At 36.3% G+C, this 22,924-nt stretch overlaps 1 pseudogene; it reads left to right on the plus strand.

The window, feature by feature from the left end:
• Nucleotides 1–4,657: 4,657 nt before the first annotated feature.
• LOC137938911 (26S proteasome non-ATPase regulatory subunit 2 homolog A-like) lies at nucleotides 4,658–22,430 on the plus strand (annotated as a pseudogene).
• Nucleotides 22,431–22,924: the final 494 nt, after the last annotated feature.

The following is a 22,924-nucleotide window of genomic DNA, read 5'->3' on the forward strand; positions in this document are numbered from 1 at the left end:
AAAGAGAGAGGCACGCACTACTTCCAAAAGTTGTCTATTTTTTCTTTCTACCAATCCATTTTGTTTGGGAGTATAGGTGCAAGAAGTCTGGTGACGAATTCCATGAGTGGTCAGAAAAGTTTCGAGAGAAGCATTAACAAACTCAGTACCATTGTCAGATTGCAAAACATGAATCTGCTTTTGGTATTGAGTATGTATCATTGTATGGAATTTCTGAAATGCTAGACACAAATGACTTTTGTGGAATCTTGGCTGGACCCCAAACATCAGAATGAATAACCGCAAAAGGTTCGAAACTTTTATTCAAACTCAGGAAATAAGCAATACGGTGGCTTTTAGCCAATTCACATGTGTCACAATGAAAATGCACATCAATCAAACCTGAAAAAAGTTGAGGTCGCAATTTCTTAAGATAACCAAAGGAAAGGTTGCCTAATCGTCGGTGCCATAACCATACAGTTGTTTGAGCATTATCTGCACTGCTAGCTTGATTTGTCTGACTGATTTTCGATCCCCCGTTCTCTGTCAACTCCAAATAGTAGAGTTTGCCCCGTCTAACACCATAACCAAGAATCTTCCGGGTTAGAATGTCCTGAAAGACACAAAATGAGGGCCGAAAAGTTACAGTACAAGCAAGAGTGGAAGTAATTTGGCTAACAAACAAAAGGTTATATTCAATAGAGGAAACCACAAGGACAACATCTAATGTTAGATTATTGGATAATATAACAGATCCTTCCCCAGTAATAGGAGAGGTACTACCATTGGTTGTTGAAATAACAGATTGTGGAGAAGGTAGGATGGATTGTAACTGACTGGGATCCCTTGTCATGTGATCGGATGCACCTGTATCAATAATCCAAGGTCTATTCTTAGAATGTACAGAAAATACTAATGCATTATCGAAAATACCTGGATGGGCAACAATTGCAGTAGGTAGCTCCTGATTCTCTTCCATGGATGTCACCATAGCTTTCCCAGCAATCTTGTTACGGGGATTTTTCGAGAAATCCCACCACTCCAGATAGCCAATAATCTCATAACACAGGTGTTGTGAATGTCCCTTTTTTGGGCAGTGAATACATACACGATTGTTACCTTTGCCAGAGGATTGAGGGTTCTGACTGCTTGATGATCCTTGTCGGTTTTGGTTGACCAACATCGCCGAGTTCTCGGAGACTGGGCGATAGCTCCCCATTGTCTGTCTCTGTTGATATTCGCATCTGACATATGCAATGTACTCTCCAAATCAAGTTTGGGATCTTTTCGCAAAATTTCTCCACGAACTTGATCAAACTCGGAGTCAAGCCCACTGAGAAAAATATGAACCCGAAGCCTAGCCATTGCAGAGTGCAACTGGATTAGCCCTTCGATTGTTCCTTCCTGAGATATAGTTCTATGATCAATCTCCTGGAAAATAGTAACCAGTTCATTGTAGTATGTGGATAACGGTCTACCATTTTGTTTGGTAGAAAAAGATCTCTGGTTCAGCTCAAATATACAAGTTTCATCGGATCCATCATAGAATGTTTTTTATACTGCTTCCCATATCTCCTTGGCAGTGGAGAGGCGAATAAATCGCTGCATGAGTAATGGACTCATGGAGTCAATAAGCCAACTTTTGACTATTTGATTTTCAGTAATCCATGCTCCAAGATGAGTATCACCAGATGCTGGTTTTTTTTGTTTCGCTGGTGAGGTATCCAGCTTTGTTGTGTGCGCCAATTCGCATCTCCATGAGTTGGGACCATAATAAATAATTGGTCTCATCGAGGATAATTTCAGTTGGAAACGCAGAATTATCTTGGTGGACTATAATCTGTGGTGATGGGATAAGTTCGGTGGATGCGCCTGTAGTGGTGGGCATCGATCTGAATTTTTTTTTTTTTTTTCTAATCCGGTCTAGTTCGGTTCAGTCCGGTCCGGTTCAATCTGGTCCGGTTCGATCTGGTCTTGTTCGGTAGGATCTAGGCGGATTCAATTCTGGTCCGCTCTAGTGCTGGTCCGATCCGGTTCGAGTTTAGACCGGTTCGGTCCGATTTGGTTGACCCGTCGGTCTGGGTCGGCAGGAAAAATAAAGGAACAGTAGTTCTTAAGTTAAAAAAATTACCTTTGTCTTCGGCAACGGCAGCGGAGTTTCGTCTTCAGTCGGAACAGGGTGGTGGTGCCGTCGTCAGCGATCGTCGGCACTCGTCAACGATCGTCGACACTCGTCGGCGACGTGATTCCGACTACAGGACCATCGTAAGAGAACTCTGTTCTCTTTCGGCAATTCGGCTTCCCTCGGCGTCAGTGGTGATCGGCGGTAATAACGGGAAGGCGGAACTGTCGTCGGCGGTTGTCTTCGGTCTTCAGTGATCGTCGTCGGGCGTCGGCGACGTTCTTTTGGCGTCGAGACAGCCGGAATACGGAGTTGCAGAAAAAACAGAGTTCTGCAACTCCGACGGATTTTTTTCTTCCTTCGGCTTCCTCCTTCGGAGATTACAGGAGCACTTAGCTCCGACTTTCTACGATGGAAAAAAGAGGATAATTCTCCTGCTCTGATACCATGTAAAAAAGAGAGAACCGAAAATAATAACAGAGACTGAAAGAATGATTTTCCGATGAGTTTATTCTTCTCTGTTAAGAGGCTGTTTATAATACATTACAAGTCGATTTTAGGATCAATTTAGATCCTAAAATCAAGGAATAAAATCAAGAATACAATCACGGGATTGGAGGAAACAATTACTCTATACAGTTTCCTCCGATCACGCTATACAGCTATACATTTCAACAGTTACTATTGTTGTTTTTGGCTACTTGTGCATTTTTAGTTTGCATAAAAGTACCAATTTCAATATGGGTCTTCTTTTCTCTTTCTGCCTGCTATTGGGTGTTTGAGTGTTTTGTTATATGCATCTTATTTACTGGAAATGCAACTCCCTATAGTAAAGTTTTAAAAATTATGGATGTTATTACTGGAGTTTATCATTGTAAATGTTATCCTTGTTTTTTTGGGTTACCTTATCCTTGATCTAGATGCTTTCTTTTGTGAATTTTATTACTGGGTTATTATTTTAATAATAAAATACCCTATTTGTTTATTTGTTAAATTCATAACTATTGATAGTATATGAAATTATTAATTCAAGATTTGATAATTTAGATATTGTAAAAGTAAAAATTTGATTAAGTATCTAGACATGATAAAAGTAACCATGTTTGTTTAGGTACATTATTTTTTATATTAATTAATTTAATATTATTTTTTAATTTTTTTAATTATTTCTTATTTTATTAATTAAAAAGTTAAATAAAACTATCTTAATAAAGATAAATCTATCAAAATATTTTATTAATAAACTCATTCTCCACTTTCAATAAATTTTTTTATTATGCATACTAATACAAAAAAGTATTTTACATTGCACTTTCCATTGATCACACTAACATAAAAAAATAATTCACTTTCACTTTCACTTTCACTTTCACTAGTTAATAGATCACAACTAATGCACGTTTCAAGTCAATGCATAACCCATTAATGCATTCTAAAAGTAAAAGTGAAAGTGAAAGTATTTTTACTAGTGAAAATAACCCAAAGCCTGTTAGTGTGCATCATAAGTTGCAAGTTCACTTTCACTCATTCTTAAGAAAAATGAGTGAAAGTGAAATCACTCCTTAAAGCTAGTGAGTTCACTTTCACTCGTGCACTCACTCGCTCTTTTACTCTTGTTATGCTCATTTTTCCTTCACATTTTGTATTTGGATATAACAAAATTAAGCATTTGTTTAAGTATTTTATTTTATACATTTAATTAAAATAAAAGAATCTTAATTATTTTAATTATTTATTAATTTAAACAAGTTAAATTTTATCTTACTTTATTATCAAAATTGTAAAATATAATTATCTTTTAAAAATTAAATATATAAGAGTAATTTTATATATTAAAATAGCCTCTTTTTTTATTTATATAAGTTAATAATTTTAATATTATATTTGATTTCTAATTTAAGAGCGAGAATTTAGATATTACAAAAGTAACCATTTGATTAAGACTTTGGATATTATAAAAGTAAGTATTTGTTTGATCATTTTATTTTTATATATTTAATTAATTAAATAAATATTTTTTAAAATATTTATTAATTGAAACTAAAGTTAAAATTATTTTTATTTTTTTTATTAATTTAAAACTACTTAGAATTTATTTTAGTTTAGTCAAATAAAACTATCTAAAATAAATTTCAAATCTAATAAAGTAATTTTATATAATCATTTTATTTTTTATATTTTATTAAATAAGTAATCTAAATATATTTTTAATTATTTATTAATTTTAAAAGTTAAAATATATTTTACTCTAGTTAAATAAAATTATATTATAAAATTAAATTTATAAAAGTAATTTTGTATAATAAAATACCCTTTTTTATTTACATTTATTTATTTTTAGATTATATTTAATTAATATTTTAAGAGTGAAAATTTATATATTAAAAAGTAACAATTTGATTAAGCATTGAGATGTTATAAAAGTAAAATTTGTTTAAGTATTTTATTTTTATATATTTAAATAAATAAATAAATTTAATTTTAAAGTTAAGTTATTTATTAATTCTCTGTTTCAGTTTCATTTTCACTTTAGACTCTACTTTGAAAGTACACTAACCGCCCTACGAAGTCAGGACGTCTGTTCCTTCACCGGTACTTCGCCGGTACTCCATCACCCTTCGTTAGGGTTCTTCCATTCTGGTGGCTCCCGTTCTAGGTTCAGAGTCGAGCAAACGTTCCTGCTTGAAGGTTTCTGGTTAGTGATCATGGCTGCCGCTAATGAGCAGTCCTCTAACAGAGCTCCATTGAAAGATCTGAAAAAGAAGAAGGACGAGAAAAAAGAGGAAGATTTGGTCAGCATCTACCTTTATAGTTGTGTTGGAGTTCCGTTCTTTTGGTATTAGTTTTTTACTGATTAGTGTAATTGTTGGGAACCTGTAGTCGGACGAGGATTTGGCGTTAAAACAGCTGCTGGAGCTTTACGTGGAGAGAGTGCAAGATTCGGACCAGGGAGTGCAGAAACTAGCACTTGAGAGCATGAGGTTCCTTTTTTCCTATAAAATATTTTTTTGTGTATATTTACTAGTCTATTACTTTCATTATAAAAATCCAGTTGTAATAAGAATTATAAAAATTCAGTTTCTGGCTAAGGCCGATTCATCTAACAGATGCGCAAAACTGAAGAGCTTGATCTTTGGCAATTAGTCTTTTCTGCATTGACTTGAAACGTGCTTTAGTTGTGAGCTTTGGCGTTTTTTGAACCGCCATATCTTTTTTCTCCTCGTATATTATATAGCTCAGAGCAATTTTGGTCTAATTGCAGTGCAAAGTTGCATTTTAATTATTAGATTGTTCGGTTAGTGGTTGTATCGAATTCACTTAAACTGATGGTCCTATTTCCTGATAGAACCTTGTGCAGGATCTGCCTTTCATTTTATAGCCATGTCCTACTTGAAGTTTTAAATATTAGATTGAGCATTGTGTAGGCCCAGCACAACTACATCATCACTCTCCCTTCGTGACAGTAGAGACTTCAGATTTTTTTTTTTTTTTTTGAAATAACACTTGCTGGTGAATTATTTGAAATAATTCTTTTAATTGGGTAATATAATTGAAAGTAATTCCTTGTAGCTTGCTTTTCTTGAGTCGTGCTCCAACTAATTGCTTTTCTTGTTCAAGTATGTACATGTCATACTTGAATTTAAAAAAAAAAAGACATTATTTTCTTGAAGGAGTTATCAAGTGAAGTTTTCATCACCACCTATTGATAAGCATGTATTCTTTGTGTGCTTGCTCTTAGATAACAGTTCTATATTCAGTGATGTGACAAAACGATGTTTAATTTGTGAAAGTACTTGTTGATAAAGTATTCGAAAGAAAGGAGTTATCATGTGAATTTTTCAATAAGCATGTAGTTTTGGTGTGCCGCTCTTAGATAACCATTCTGTTTTTAGTGAAGTACTAAATAATGCGTAATTTGTGATAACACTTGCTGGTGGATTATCTGAAATAATACTTTTAATTGGGTTATATAATTGAAGAAGTGACTCCAACACCTTGTTGTGGAGGAAGGCCCTTTTTAGCTAGGTATTGTATTCCTTTTTCCTCTGTTTATAAGTTTATACGTATGCATTTTAAAAAAATAATAATTGAAGGAAGTGATATTGACAAGTAGGCAAAGGTGAGATTGGTAGATTACTTGAAAGCTTCTCCAAATTCTACATTATCAATACAGAACAAAAGCAGTACAATTGTAACAAAGGTGACGGAGAGAGGGAGGAAGAGAGTAATTTCCCTCCTTATTTTCTGTGATACTGCATTTTGCAGAGTTGTGAACGTAAAAAAGCTGAAAGAGGGTATTTAAGTGAAAAAGCATACACGCAGTTTGAATTGATTTTTGTCATGTGAGATCTTCTCAGTATCAGGTGGAACCTTTTGTCCTATCATGGGCTTCTCTCCTTCATACTTTCCTCTGCTGTAGGCATGATCTTTTCAAAATATATATAGCATATTTAGTTTGGAAGAAGTTGTTGGCTCCTGGTGTTTCTTCAGAAGATAAAAGGCCCACTGAATGTTACTATGCTCTTGTTGTAGTATATTGTCATACTAATATGGTGCGTCTGTCCTTCTTTGTTCCATTTGAAATATTGGTCATGCATACTAATGACAATTTGGGGCCAGCAATTCCACTTAACGAGTTTTGATTTTTTTTCTTTTATATATATATATATATATATATAACGATGGAAAACAGAAATTCCATTAAGAACTACCAAGGGAGAGAAGTGCGATAGCCATATGAGAGAAGTTTTTGAGTTCTGATTGCTTATGATTTAGAAGTTTGTCTATCATCTGAATTTATAGTGATATACTATCTTAGCCTGGGTAACCTTTATTAGTTCTGATTCTAGGTAATCTTTTATTCCACAGGCAAGAGATCCGTACATCAACTAGTTCAATGACTTTAGTTCCAAAACCGTTAAAGTTCCTTCGCCCACATTATGGCACTCTCACAGCCTACTACGGGACAATGGTTGATTCAGATGTGAAGGTACACTGCATTAATTTGGTTTTGATGTTGCCATATGTTACTGTTAGACATTTCAAAATGCTTATTTTAGTTTCGGTATTGCAGAAATATCTGGCAGATGTGCTGTCAGTTCTGGCTTGGACTATGTCTGCTGATGGAGGAAGGGTATGTGGTAAAACATGCATTAATTTGAAATTGCAATGCAGTTACAGCTACAAGTAACCATTTAAAAGAAAAAAAGTTGTGGTCTCCCGTAATCTACCTTTATTTACAGCTCTTTTCTTGCAAAAGTTTTGATTGCAAGGAGCTCTGCTTAACGTGTTGCTTGTATGTTTTTATTTTGTTGGTGCTCCACATGAAGCTATGTTCATCTATATTTATGTATAGATTCCTGTCTTTAGGTTTCATGCATCTTATATTGTCCCTGCGAAATGCCCCTCTCTCCTTCTCTAGGTATTGTGTTATGTGTTTGGGTGGAGAGGAGGATTTATTAACTGTTAATTTTTTTTTCCAGGAAAGCTTGAAATTCAGAGTGCTGGGTTCTGAAGGGGACATAGGTTCATGGGGTCATGAATATGTAAGGTGAGCATTTAAAATATGAAAGCTATGATTTTCCTGGCTAAGGGCAATCAGCTGTCTACTACCTTCATTTTCTAGGTTTTACTGGAATTATACTCTATGCTGGTTAGGGTGAATAAGGATTCCTCAGTTGGGTGCTTGTAGGTGGTTATTGAGACATTAGTTTGTTGCTGTCGGACTAGTTCCCTCACATTTATAGACTGTTTATGCTGTCTAGGGGAGATTGTTTTCTTTTTCACCAATTTCCTATTGAAAAGCTATCCTATTGGGGGGTTAGTGTGTTTGGATTTGTTTTGGAATTTTTTGGAGAAGTATGTGGTATTATTTCAGCAAGAATACAAATTAAGGGAGACATCCCTTTACAACAACGGATTGCAGGGAGGCTTCTTGCTTAGCAAGACTGTCAGCAAAAGAGTGTTGATCTAGGCACATGTGACCAAGAACATAAAATTATAGAAGCAATATCGGAAATTTCATGAAAAACATCCTAAGGACACCAAGGGGACTCACAAGCACAGGAACACCAACCAATCACCACTTTGGAGTCACTCTCAATTAGTAAGGGGCTGTTGAGGTGATTGTGATATGATGAGCCCATGGAGGAGGGTAGAGAGCTCAACAGAAGTGGACTCAAAGTATAAGTGATGAGGGGGTGCGTGTCATTAGAGTCTCGAAACATGCCACCAAAGCCGGCCAAACCAGGGTTCCATGTGCATTGCCATCAAAATTAAGCTTGAGGGAGCTTGAAGGAGGAGGTTGCATTTCAATCATAGTGGGGTGCTTGGAGGGGACAACCATTTGTGCCATTGCAAACCAATTGATACTAAGCGGAACGTTCGACAAACAAGCAAACTCCTTTCTAGTCTGAAGCAAGGAGGAAACATGCCCAATAATACAACTTGTGATCTCTTCAATGTTGCCAACTTGCAATTAATTCTTCTGTTGTTTCTTTCTTTCCAGAGGTACCATGGAATATGCGTCAGGCATGTCGAGAGGACTTTTCCCAGCCTAGGGATGTTTAGTCCTTAAAAGCATTTGGCAAGTGCCAATGATATCCTTTGGAAGACAAACTTGAAGACTGATGCGGTTGAGCAAAGAGGACCAAACCCGCCATGCAAATGGGCAACGAAGGAGAAGGTGGGTGACATTTTCATTGACATCATTGCAAAGTAGACAAAGGATGCTAGGATTGAAGTTGCCCCTTCTATGAAGGTTGTCCACTGTAAGTATTTTGTTAAGTAGGCAGTCTAGAGGAAAAAAATTGATTTTGTGGGGGGTATTAAGTCTCTAAGCAATAGCAGCCTAATGGCCGGCACGACTAGTAGTCCACTCGTTAATATGCTTATATGTCGAGGAGACTGAGAATAGGCCATTTTCAGCCGGCATACAGATCATTCTATCTTGCACATTTCTTCGGATTCTGACAATGAATCTCACGAATAATTGGTATATGTCAGAGGCCTCACCATCATTGAGCCCACGTTGGAAATGTAAATTCCAAGCACCAGTGTTCCATGCAGCGGCAACAGTAACATCACATTGATTGGGGATTTGCATCAAGGAATTATAGGAGTCTTTGATTGGACCCACCCCATTCCACCAATTGTTCTAGAATTGAATTTTACCTCTATTTTTGACATAATAGTAGACCACTATCTCGAATACTGGGAGGAGGGGATAGAAGTATCTCAAAGTGGAGATAGCCAGTCATGTTTGCCACCCCCAATCCACTAATTACCTACCCAACAAAGTTTCATTACAATCATCAGTTTCCACATAACTGTTGGGGAAGAGTTAAATTTCTTGAGCCATGTAAGGAGCACCCAATTCATATCCTTAGTGAGGCAGATGCTCAAGCCACAAAGAGATTTAGGCAGGCGGACCTCACCCTAGCTCACAAGGTGATATTTGAAAGCACAAGCAGTACTCTCTAGAGAAACCACTTCGTTATAATTTCAATACTGAGGTAAATAGAGGTAGGACACGACATGAAGGATAAATAATAGATCCCAACGATACAGGAGTTGAGAAGAGTAAGCCTTTTAGCTTTAGAGTGTAATCTTCCTCTCCAAGTGGTGAGCCAGATTTTGGGTTTCCCAATCATTGGGTTCCGAAGATTCTTGTAAGGCTTGTTGTCAAATAGAGGGAAATCAAGGAAGGTAGTGGGTTGGGTGATCAAGAAGCATCCCAAATATGTAGCTATGAAGTAGAGTTGAATTGCTCTTTGGAATTGAAAGTCAATTCCAGCTCAACAGTATTCACATTATTAATGTTATAATAAAGTTAATATATTAAAAAAATTCAATATGAACTGAAATTTTTTCCATAGATGTGGAATTCTATTTTAGTTCTCCCATAACTAAAATGGAATTCGGGAAAGAGAAGCAAGATAGAAAAATAAAATTCAATCGTCTCCCATAACTAAAATGGAATTCAGGAAAGAGAAGCAAGATAAAAATATAAAATTCAATCGTCCTCAGTTTTTAATTAAAAACAATAATTTACTTTTTTAGTAAATATAATATGTAAAACATAAGTTTAATATTATTTAATTATTTAAATAATTAATTTAATATATTTATTTTATTTAAATTGAAAAAGATGTCATTTTATTATAAATAATGTACACATTTAATTTAATAAAATTTAGTAATTATATATATATTTTTAAAATTATATAAATCGTAAACTATTTCACGTAAATGAATTACATTATTACATAACATTGTTTTAAATTAATAAAATAAAATAGAAAATTTGTAAGTTTCAATACTAATAAATTTTTTCTCATTATTAAACATTTGATAATATGCTGAATATGAACATAAGAATTATTATTACTTTAACAATAAAATAATAATTTAAAATTAAGATAAATATATTTAAATTACTTAATTATTAAGTTAAATTATTTAAATGTATATGTTCAATATTCAATATATTTCACTTTATTTAAAATAAAGAACCCATTTAACCTAAGTTAATGTAACAATGAGAATTTTAGTTTCAAATTTATGCCATTTGGATAATAATATTTTTTAATTATCATAATTAGTAATTATTATATATATTTTGTGATGTGAAACTTATTATTGTAATAACTGTAATGATTATTAAATAATAATAGTAAGAATGTATTATAATTTTAAATGCATGAATCTATAATTAAGGTTAAAATTTATTTCACTTATTTAAATTTAAACCCTTATTTAGATTTAAATAAAATAAAAATTATATTATTCAATTTCATATCGATTTATTTAACATTATTATTTCACATTAAATGATTAATATAATTTATGGTTAAATTTTAAAAATTTAAAAATAATGTCTTATTAAGTTTAATTAATATAATTAATTATTATATTTTATTCAGTAATATAATAGCTATAATTGTTATTATTATTTCAATACCTAATATTTATGTCAATTATTTTATAGATTCAATTTAACTATATTAATACTGTATTTTTATTATTTGGAAACATGTATAAAAGAATTTTAGTTGTCTCACTTACTCTGAAATTTTATATTCTAGAAATACTCATTCTAGAATCTAATATATCAGTAACAGATTTCCAGTAATGAATTCTGGTATAATAATTCTAAACATACTAACATACCCTATTGGACAATTATTCCCTTTGTCTGGTTTTCTAATGCATGTGCTACTATGCGTAACAACTGGAAAACTAAAATTTTAATATATTTTGCTCAATATTTTCCATTCAATCAATTGTCCATCCCCTTTTAACTTATAGTTGGGAAAGAGGATTTTTTTTGTTTTTTCTTTTTTTTTGAATGAAGTGAGATTTTATTCCAGCAAGCAAAATATTACAACAGGGCAAGCTAAAGGAGCACTCCCTTAACAACAAGAGGTTGTAGGGAGGCTCCTTGCGTGGCAAGCATTGTTTGGTGATCTTGAAATATGAGACCAGTCACAATTAAGAAAAGGACAATGTCAACAATTTCATGGTAGATGGGCCAATATCGCTAAGGGGGTTCAGCAAGGTTGGAACACCATCCGTTTATGACTTTAGAGTCCCCTTCAATAATAAGATGGTCACTTAGGTGATCACGGAAAACGATGAGCCTTTGGAGAAGGGCAAATAGTTTAGCTAAGGTGGAGTCAGATATCCCCAATGGGTCGGAATAGGTGATGAGACAGTGCCAAACGAGTCATGCATGACTCCCCCAAAGCCAGTGATACCCATGTTGCCTCTTGCACTGCCATCAAAATTGACCTTAATAGTTCCAGCAATAAGAGGTCTCCAAGCTTCAATAGAATGAGGATGAGAGGAGGTGGACATGCAAGCCATAATACGCCAATTGATCCAAAAGGGAGCTAAGCAGGCCGAGAGGATGATTTTTCCTAGCTTTGAAATGTGGGTGCCAAAAATCATTATGCTGGTTCCAAGAAGATCATTTGGAAGGCAGAGCTGGAGGCCAATATGGTTGAGCAGGTGTGTCCAAACTCTTCAAGAACAGAGGCAGTGGTGAAGGAGTGAGGGACTATTTCATCAACGCAGTTGCAGAGAGGACAAAGTGTACATGGGGTGAGATTTCCCTCTTCCTCAGATTATCCACCATGAGAATCTTGTTGAGAAGAGCACATCAAAAGAAGAAATGGATCTTTAAAGGGCGAGATAAATGCCAGGCAGTAGTGGCTTCATGTGGTTCAGAATTTCCCTTGTCTAGCCGTCAAGGGCATTGTAGGCTGCGACAACCAAAAAGATGCTGCTGTCATTGTGTCTCCAAACAATCTTGTCTTGAACACGGTTATGGATTTTGGTCGGTTGAAGTTCTTCTAACAGATTGGAGACCAGTTGAGCCTCGGAGTCATTTAGTACCTGCCGGAATTGAAAGTTCTAGCAAGCATTGGGGTTCCAGGTTTCAGCAATAGTGGCAGTTTCACAAGAGCTTATTCTCATCACAGTGTCGTATCTGTAGCAAAACGGGCCATGGTCAGTCCACCAGTCATTCCAGAAGCTCAGTTTTGCCCTGTTATCAGTATAGTGTCGTATCCCATTCTCAAAAGTTGGGAGGAGGGGATAGAGAGATCTCAAAGGGAGGAGAGATTCTGACGACATCTCCCAACAGTCCACCAAGGTTCAGTCCATCTTAGCTTGACAACAATTATGGGTCTCCAAATAGTGTCTTTGGAGAAAAGCTGAACTTCCATATCCATTTGAGTTAGAGCACTTTGTTCATATCATGCGTAAGCTGAATCCCCAAACCACCAAGAGATTTAGGCTTGCAGGTATTTGAAGTCACAGCTTGAGCCTGTCCAAAGAAATCTTCTCTTTAGCATTTCAATTCAATGGCAAACAGCAGTAGGACAGAACATGAAGGAGAGGAAATAATTTGGAATTCTAGTAATAAAAGAGTTGAGAAGAAGGTCCTCTTATTTAGGTTTGTATATCCTCTCCCTCTTTTATAAATGTTTTTACATCCTTCATAAAAAAGAAAAAAGCCAAAAGTTGAGAAGCACGAGTCTCCCAGCCTTTGAGAGCAGGCACTCTCTCCATGTGGTGAGACGCCTCTAGATTTTCAATCATTGGCGCCCAAAGTTTTTGTTGTAGTCTGCAATAAAATAGGGGCAGTCCTAAGTATGTGGTGGGCAGAGAAGTTATTGTTCATCCCAAATGAGAGGCCATGCTGCAGAGTACGTCATCATCCATGTGGTATCCCTTTAGTGTTATCTTGTGCCAATTTATCTATTGGCCATTAAACAGCCTGAGGAGGGCTTTGATGTGATCAAGAGTTCCCTCCCCAAAGAGGAGTGTGTCATCCACAAACTGTTGGAGGGGTATGTCAAATTCCGGCTGAGTTGCAATAGGCCTAAGACATCCGATATCCTTTGCTAAATAAATCAGAGATGATTGGTATTCAACAATGATATTGAAAGAAGAGAGAGGGTTGCCCTGTCTGATCCCGCGGGAGTTGCCAAAGTATCCACAAGCAATATCGTTAAGAATAAGGGAGTAGGATGTGAAGATACACAACTACGAATCCAAAATCTCTATCTTTCTCTAAGTCCCATTCTAGCAAGTAAGTCATCGATAAGTCTCCAATTGACGCGATTGAAGGGTTTTTTCTAGGTCAAGCTTGAGGACAAGTCTTGGTCTCTTTGATTTCTTGAGATGGTTGAGAATTTCATGGGCGGCCATAGTTGAGTTAAACATAGTTCTTCCCTTGATGAAAGTGGCTCGGCTGCTTTGTGGCAAGAATGGTAGAGTGACAGTGGGGGTTAGGTGAAGGGTTTGAAAAATTGAATTTTGAATTTGAATGGTTTGTTGCGAGGGATGTAGAGGAGTCACTGACCTCAATGTTGCTGCTTGGACAGGGTTTGTGGAGTGTTTTAGAGTTGACTTGGCTGTTCCTGATTGAGTTGTATGTCTCCGAGTGGACTTTCTGTCATTGTCTTAGGTTGGGTTCCACAACAGACTGAGATTCTTTGGGCCGGACTTCATTGAAACTGACTTTGACTCAGAAAAATCGATCTCCAATAGATATTTTGACGTAAGTAGAATCTTTCCAGTGTTTCTTTGGTTTGACGAATAATCGAGAAGTCAAGCTGAATTCCCATTTGAGTGATTTCATCCAAAGTTTCCAGCTTACCAAAGATGTTGGCAATGTGAACAAAGGTTTGATCATGCCAGAGTTCCGTAGGTAGTCCCCAGATTTATATACATTGCCGTAAAGGTAGGTTGGAAATAGAGAGAGTCCAATCACAGAGGTTGCTGAGGTGTGGCAGCTTGAGGGATTTAGTCTTCTCGTCCATAAAAGGCCAGTTGCACTCTCCTAAGTAGGAGCGGCGAGGAGTGTAATCCTAATGAAGAGCCTTGGAATGCCTGGTGGAGATTTTGGATTCGTTCTCAACAACATCATCAGTGGTGGTAATGGACAGAGATAATTTTTTTCTTCCTTCATTCAAGAGTTGGGTAGGCAGGGTAATTTTGAGTGGATTGGGTTTGGTTTCATCAAGGTTGATGCAGTAGTCGCCGACATGGGTGAGGGAGTGGGGGAGTGCTGTCCAGTTTGGTTGGGGGAGTATTCCAGTATGCTGTACCACTGGTAATGGGGTAAATTATGAGGTGGTAGTTTGGTCTTGCTGATGTTCGAGTGTTCTGAGGTTGAGAAGTCTCTCCAGCATGGCATACCATCCAAAGCCTGTGTTGGTGTTTTCAGGAATATAGATGCGTCCCATGATTGTCCCCTCTCAGCATTGTGCAATCTTACATTCACTGGCTCCATTGTATTGGAAGACAGTGAAGTAGAAAATGAGTTTCCTGGTCTAGAGTTTTTTTGTGGAGCGTTTATCACCACTTTGAACAATCAATTTGATTATCTGACCTTACGATCAGCCAGTTTGCGGATATAGAAGGATGATCTTCCTACTCTGAATAGTTTTCCATTCGCATCCATCCCCACCATACTGTGCAGTTTCCTGATCTTCAATATTTGTGTGATTGAGAGGGTGTCTTCTATCTTCTTCTGGGTTGCTGTGTGGAGCAATCTCGGTTGTGTCTGCTCTTTTTCCTGTTCCCGAAGATACCTCTCTCTCTCTCTCTTTTGTTTGATCCTTTTTGTTCCATCTCCCTTGAACCCGTGCATGTTTATCTTCTTGCTTGAATCTTCGTGTTTGTCCTTCATCTCCTTCTCGTCCTCAATCCTGTCCATGCTCACTCTCGTGCCGTCACACTCTCTTGTTCTCGCTCATCTCGTTCATCCCATCCCCTAAAAGAGGAGTTGGGCTGAACTATTTGCACTTTTTTCAGTTGATTGCCTATTGGTATAAACACACCCTTATTTTGGTGTTGCATTAATATTTTGAAATGAGCACAAGTTGACCGTCCTCAGAAGAGGTAGCTGAATGTTCTACCATGGTTGTCGTTGGTACAGATGGACTGCTGTCATGGTTACTTTTTTCAAAAGTATTCATTATCAAAAAAGAAAGTACCATCAAAATAGAAAACAGTTTTGGCCTTTGGGAAGTAAAATGTTAGTATTGAAATAATCATTTGTAACCATTTAATAGATATGTGGAAATACTAAAAAAGATAGAAGTTAAAATGTCAAAGAACTGGTTTGAGTGTTCAGAGTATGCATATGCACTAATCAGGAGTGTCTTGTCCTTAATATTAGGCTGAAAAATAATATTGATGAAATGGTGAGGAAAGACATGAAGAAGGATAACTTAGCATTAGAGTTAATGAGGATAGCTGAATGGAGGAAGTTGATGAAACTGTAGCAATGATGATGATAGTGTGTTAAAATGTTTTAATTTGGGTCTATTTGAGAGTTTTACATGCTCTGAAATTTTATTGTCCTTTTTTAAAGATAAAATCCTCTGCAAGGGTACTTCTTATTTTCTGGAAGTCTGGGTTTATATAGTCAGTGCAATAAAACTGGCCAAGACAGATGAATCTTGTGGTTCTACTATAACATCTGGTTTTTACTTGTTCTGTAAAGCTAGACAGTTCTGATGGAACTGCCTAATTTTAAACTCTTTGTAGTGTTTCTGGATTTGTTTTGTTCTGTGTGCATCAATTAGATTTCTAATTCTGGTATTTAAATTGCCCTTGAAAAGGTTTCACTACCTACATAATCCTAAAATGTCTCATGAGAATCTACATGCTTTTGAATTTCAGTTAATACCTCGTTACCCTGAAATATATTTGAAAAGAAAAAAAATTGCATGCTCCTTCCATTAGGCTTCATTGGTTAACTCTATCGAAGCGTGAAAATAAATGCTAATGTATCCCTCTGAATGAATGCAACCCCACATTAATGATCTGGAACCCAATTTGCGAACAAGTGTCACTATTTATTGTCTGGTTTGTTGGTAGATTTCATGTCATATGTGATGGTTCATATTGACCAAGTGAATGGAATTGCATTATATCTGGTCTCTTCTTAAATGTTATGGTTAGAATTTAGTGGTGGAGTTTCATACAAAGTATGCAAGTGTTTTTGTTGATATTACAAACACGTGCAGGTAAATTTCAAACCTATAAAATATATAGGTATTTGCGATGTTTCATGGTTGTATAGGCAACTAATCCAAAACAACCTGTAATTTGTATTTCTTAAAACAAACACTAGTGTGTACCATTGAGTAGAGTCTTATGTATCGATGTTTCCATTGCTCAGGGGTCTCTTCATCCCTTTGTATATCACTTTTTGCCCTTTAAATTGTCCATTCTTCTGCTCCTGAATAGTGTTGAGTTCAAGAGGACTCAATCTTGGTCCATAAACATATTGGAGAGGGTTGTGTTGTTTTGAAGTTTGTTCATTACAGGGTGCATTAGCATTTCCAACATGCATGAGAAACATAATACTTTGGGCAGCCCTCTCCTTATACTTTTTTCTTATCATGTATCATTTTATAGGTTATGTAATTAAACCTTATCTCACCTGAACGTGGTTTGTTCAGGCACATTGCTGGTGAAATTTTACTATTGTCTTCAGCACAGGTATTTTTGCTTTCCTTGCTTTCTTTTGGCTTTGAGGCTTTTTTGTTTCTCTAGAGTTGGTGGTGGTTTCATCAAGGAAAGGCCAAATGGCCAAACATAAAAAGGGGGTGGCCGGGGGGTGGGGGGGGGGGGGTTTGAAATGTTCATGGCTACTGCGGAGACCATCCTAGTGCAAGAGTAATGACAGTATACAGAACGTCATCTGCATTAATATGTCTATTGCTCTTCTTTAAACTTTTTTCTATAATTCAAGCTATCATTTAACTGTTTATTTTGTTATTGAGCAGAGTCTTGATGTTGAAATTTGTGACGATCTAGAGCATTTGATGCAACAGATTGTTGATTTCCATTTGAAGGTTGGTCTACTTCTGCTTGTGAACATTGTTTTTAGCTGACATTAGGTAATTCCTTTTTCGTCTTCAAAGAATAAATTTTTCACTTTGAATTTATATTTTATTTGTAAAACAGCATAATACTGAACCGGAAGCTGTAGATCTGTTAATAGAGGTAAAGCTTTGTCATTGTTTATTTCTTTTTCCTTTTTTTCTAGGTTAGATCAAACCTTATTGTTTTTAAGCTCTTGTCTAGGTTGATGACCTTCAAATGCTTGTTCGTCTAGTTGATTCTACGAACTACAAGCGAGCATACTTGTATCTCACTAGTGCTTCATGGTAAGTGTTATATGCGAACATACTTGTATCTCCCTAGTGCTGCATGGTAAGTCTTATATGAAATTTGTGGATACTTTTTGAATAATATAATTTTTTTTTTCAGTGTAAGGAGTTTTGACTTCTCTCATTCTCCATAAATTAAAGTTTTAACCCTACCTAATGGCCGGAGGATGAAATTTCATTTCTATATTCTGTGTAGTTGGGTTTGTATTTTCAAAATTGCTTACATCCTTTTCTGATTCTAGATAGAATAGTAACTTCTATGTACTTTGGTTATTTTATTTGGGAACAACTGCAGCTACCTACCAGAACCTGATGATATGCTAGTTTTGGATATAGCATACAATATTTACACGAATTTTGGGGAGTATGCTAGTGCGCTGCGCATGTCTCTGGCCATGGATAACATGGAGGTGACTGTTGTTAGAGTAATATATTGATTGATCTTTCAGCTTACGAGCCAATTTTTGACATGTGAGTTCATTGGTCTATCTGGTGCTTACACCTTGCCATTGGCCATCTATCTACAGAATCTGATGAGGGTGTTTGAGTCTTGTCATGATTTGGTTCAGAAGAAGCAGTTCTGCTACTTAATGGCTCGTCATGTATGTTTCTTGTTGTTAACTTAGACCTTTTTGACTTGCTTTTGTATGTTATGATGGTTGATTAGTCTTAATTTTTGGCTGATATCTTGGAGTTCTTTTATTGTGTATGCCTGGCTTATTTTCGTAATTCTGATTCTCATGTCCTATTTCAGGTTTACATGCATTCTGTTAATATTGCTTTTCTTTTCTGGTATTACAGGGCTATAAGCTTCTGTCTGCCTATGCAATCGCTAAAAACCCCGATGAGAGAGAACAATTGCAAGAGATCCTTTATAATACCAAATTAAGTGATGGTTATTTAACACTTGCTCGGGATATTGAAGTCATGGAACCCAAATCTCCTCAGGATATCTACAAAGTACTTTCCTAAATCTATATGTTAATCCAGAAAGAAAATAAAAATCTAAATGTTAATGCAGCTTTCGCACATCCTGAACTGGAACAATCAGTAATCTGTGCTTATTTTTTCTTGTTTTGATGAACTCAGGTGCATCTGATTGATGGACGGGCCAGTGCTGGTGCAAGTTTAGATTCAGCGAGGCAGAACCTAGCTGCTACCTTTGTTAATGCATTTGTGAATGCAGGTTTTGGTCAGGTATATATCTATTATGAAATTTGTTTGTTTTTTCTCTAGAAATTCTCTTCTGCACTTCCTTTTACCTTTCTTTTCCCCAACATCTCATATTCTCTCTCTGCAGGACAAGTTGATGACAGTTCCTTCCGAGTCTTCCAGTGGTGGTTCAGCAGGAAGCTGGCTTTTCAAAAACAAAGAACATGGGAAAGCCAGTGCTGCAGCTAGCTTGGTTTCTTTCTCTGCTTTATCTGCTTTCTGCCTTGCTTTTTTTTTTTTTTTCCTCTGTTGTATTTATTCTGGAAAACTTTTTTGTTGGCATATGACATAATAAGATATGTTAACACTCGTAGTTATTGTCTGCAGGGCTTGATTCTTTTGTGGGATGTTGACAATTGTCTTGCCCAAATTGACAAATATTTCCACAGCAATGATAATCATATTATTTCTGGTGCTATTCTTGCAGCTGGAATTGTAACTGTTGGAATTACAAATGACTGCGATTCAGTGAGTGAGCTGCAACCTCAGCATGGTTATCTATTTAATTTTTATAGTTCTGTAATTTTGTATTATTTATATTCAGGCATTGACTTTATTCGAGGAGTACATTGATAAAGAAGATTCAAGCATAAGAATTGGGGCAATCATGGGCCTGGGTCTTGCTTATGCTGGTTCCCAGAATGATGAGGTGAGAATGCTTCTGATATGCTTACTCTAAATTTTCCAGGAAAAATGCTAACTTGTATGCTTAATTTGCCAGGTGTGGGGTCTTTTGTCTCCAATTCTAGGAGATGCAAAAGTGCCTCTCGATGTGATAGCATTCGCTGCTGTCTCATTAGGGTTGGTTTATGTTGGTTCATGCAATGAAGAAGTTGCTGAATCCATCATCGCCTCTTTGAAGGGCCGTAGTGAGTCTGAACTTGATGAGCCGCTTGCTCGGTTTCTGCCATTAGGTCTTGGCCTTTTTTACTTAGGAAAGCAGGTAAAATAATTGCCTTGGTTGCTCTTTGTCAAAGTTATAAGAGTTCTTTTCCCTAATTACAATGATCTTTTAGCTCTGTTGTTATCCCTTTTATTTATTTATTTATCTATTCATTATCATTATTATTGACAGGGGTTCATTCTTGGCTTAGTGATAGTTATCACGTGTTAGTTTATTTGGTTCCTTGGCTTCTATCAGACTAGTTGTTATCTAGGAGTAAACAAAAACTAGTAATCTAGTCCTTTATTTTTTCATACCACTCAATGGGAAAGTTTGGAGCACTGAATGTTGTTGGCTGCCTTGCAGGAAGAAGTAGAAGATTTTGCTTGGGTTTCAAAGAGATTTAGTGAAAAAATTCGAAAGCATTGGGATATGACCCTCATGTCTCTTGCATATGCTGGGACGGGGGATGTCCTCAAGGTATCTCTTTCTTGAAGTGTCTGGAAAAATGACACTGTATTGTGTTCTAAAATTATCAGTTTTGTACAGGTTCAAAAGCTTCTAGGACATTGTGCACAACATCTTGATAAGGGGGAAACTCATCAGGGGCCTGCGGTGTTAGGAATTGCCCTTGTGGCCATGGCTGAGGAGCTTGGTCTTGAGATGTCTATAGGTTGCTGGAGCATCTCTTACAATATGGGGAGCAGAATATTCGCCGAGCTGTGCCCTTAGCTCTTGGTCTTCTCTGCATATCCCACCCAAAGGTTTATTATCCATTACAAGTTCATGCTAGTTTTTAGAATTATCCAAAGGTTTCATGCTACCGTTTAAAAAATAGTCTTTTCCTTACAGTAAAATATTATTTTAACTTAGGCTTGTCAAACAAATTCAATAATGAAAGCAATTGTGAATGTCATCCATACTGGTTTGATTTGAACAAATAACATTCATACTGTTTTTATTATCAGGTCAATGTTATGGACACCCTTGGCAGACTTAGTCATGATATGGATTCTGAAGTGGTGATGGTAAACTCTGCTGTTCACTGTACAATTTTGTTGTTCTTGAGTTCCCAACTAGAAAAAGAAATTGTGAAAAGCAAGGTTATGACTAATATGTATCAGTTTATATTTTCCAGTCAGCTATTATTTCTTTAGGTTTGATTGGAGCGGGCACTAATAATGCTCGAATAGCAGGCATGCTTCGAAATCTTTCAAGTTATTACTACAGAGCAGCAGGCCTCCTGTTTTGTGTGAGTTTCATGTTCAAGTCTCAGTTACTACGCTGCAACTTTATCTGGCTATATTTTTCAAAAAAAAAAAAAAAAAAAAAAAAAAAGCCTGATTACTACTTGTGCAGGTTCGGATTGCTCAAGGTCTGGTGCACCTTGGAAAGGGTTTGTTGACTCTTTCACCACACCATTCTGATCGGTTTCTACTCTCAAAGTGAGTCTACTCTTGCTCGCTTCATGCTTTTATAGGCTTTTTGGTCTAGTTATCTAAGAGTTGTGTATTGTGCACATTCAAAATGGTCTCAGGACTGCACTTGGCGGGCTGATAACCACGTTGCATGCGTGTCTGGATATGAAATCAATAATCCTTGGAAAATATCATTATGTCCTCTACTTCCTTGTACTGGCTATGCAGGTATCACCTTGAAATCTTGATAGTTGACAATTTGGCTGTTTCTGACGCTAGGCAAGGTTTCTATTCTTTTGGTGGCTGACTTCAGTATGTCTTACAGCCACGGATGCTTATGACAGTTGATGAAGATCTCAAGCCTCTGACAGTACCTGTTCGGGTGGGTCAGGCTGTGGATGTGGTTGGACAGGCTGGTTGTCCAAAGACAATTACTGTATCCCAAACTCATTCAACCCCAGTTCTTCTGGCAGCAGGAGATCGAGCTGAACTAGCAACCAAAAAGTAAATTGATCCTTTTATCTTTTTTTAAAATTTATTTTTTTCCCAGTTCCACGGGCTTTATGGTAGGAACAGCTCTAGTTCTAGACGTCCAGTCTTCTGAGCAATGTGTGCGTACAGGTACATTCCGCTTTCGCCTGTACTTGAAGGGTTTGTTATCTTGCGGGAGAACCCAGAATATCGTGACGAGAAGTAAATTTGTTGTTTGACATCATGACACATGTACCTTTTCGGAAGATGGCCTGCAGGTTAAAGACAGATGGTGTCGACGGGACCTGGCAGATTCTTGAGCACAGAGATGTATTTGCTTCTAGTGTTAAATGGGAATTGTAACTAATGCAGCGGCAGTTCTTGTTGCGATCTTACACCCATCAAGTGTATTTTGCAGGAGTGGCCAAGGAGGTTGCGAGAAAGCTCACGCGATTTGGAGGGATGTCTCTGGAAATAACAGATTTCCGAACGCGGACCGAAAGCCGAGCGAATGATACTGATTCGATAAATGATTTTGATAGAACACGACATATACTCTCAGTTGGTTGTATAGGTTGTAAATTTGTTTTACAAGTTATGAGAACTATTCAAGTTTAAAGTTGGTGTTAATACGGAAAATCAAAACAAAAGAATAAATAATTTTTCATAATATATTTAATAAGTAAATTAATATAGAATTAAAATATTAAAATATATTAATTAATTAAAAATATTATATTAATTAATAGTTTGATTATTCATTAATATAATAATTACTAGTGATGATTAACTGTGTATTAATTAATTATAAAAAATAAAAAAAGTAAATAAAAAAATAAATAAATTTGTTAATAACATAAGATATATTTTAACATAAAATAAAATAATTAAACAAAAATTATTGATCAGATGTTACCTGTAACGTTGACTACTTTGAGTGCTTTAATGGTGAAGGATGAAAGACCCAGTGACAATTCAAGCACTGATCCTGTTGGAGCAGCAAAGACGTCTTAGCTTTTGGCCTTTCGCCGAGTTAATGAAACCCTTCTTTGTGATAGAATTTTCACCAAAAGAGTTGAGAAATTGACATGCAGGCTTGTTGCCAGTTGAGTTAGTGGATCAAAAGCAGAAGCATCTC

The sequence above is a fragment of the Aristolochia californica genome, unplaced genomic scaffold (assembly GCF_029961685.1).
Source record: "Aristolochia californica isolate CCGP_79_NKW_82.1479 unplaced genomic scaffold, dmAriCali1.0.hap1 SCAF_8, whole genome shotgun sequence".
Taxonomy (NCBI): domain Eukaryota; kingdom Viridiplantae; phylum Streptophyta; class Magnoliopsida; order Piperales; family Aristolochiaceae; genus Aristolochia; species Aristolochia californica.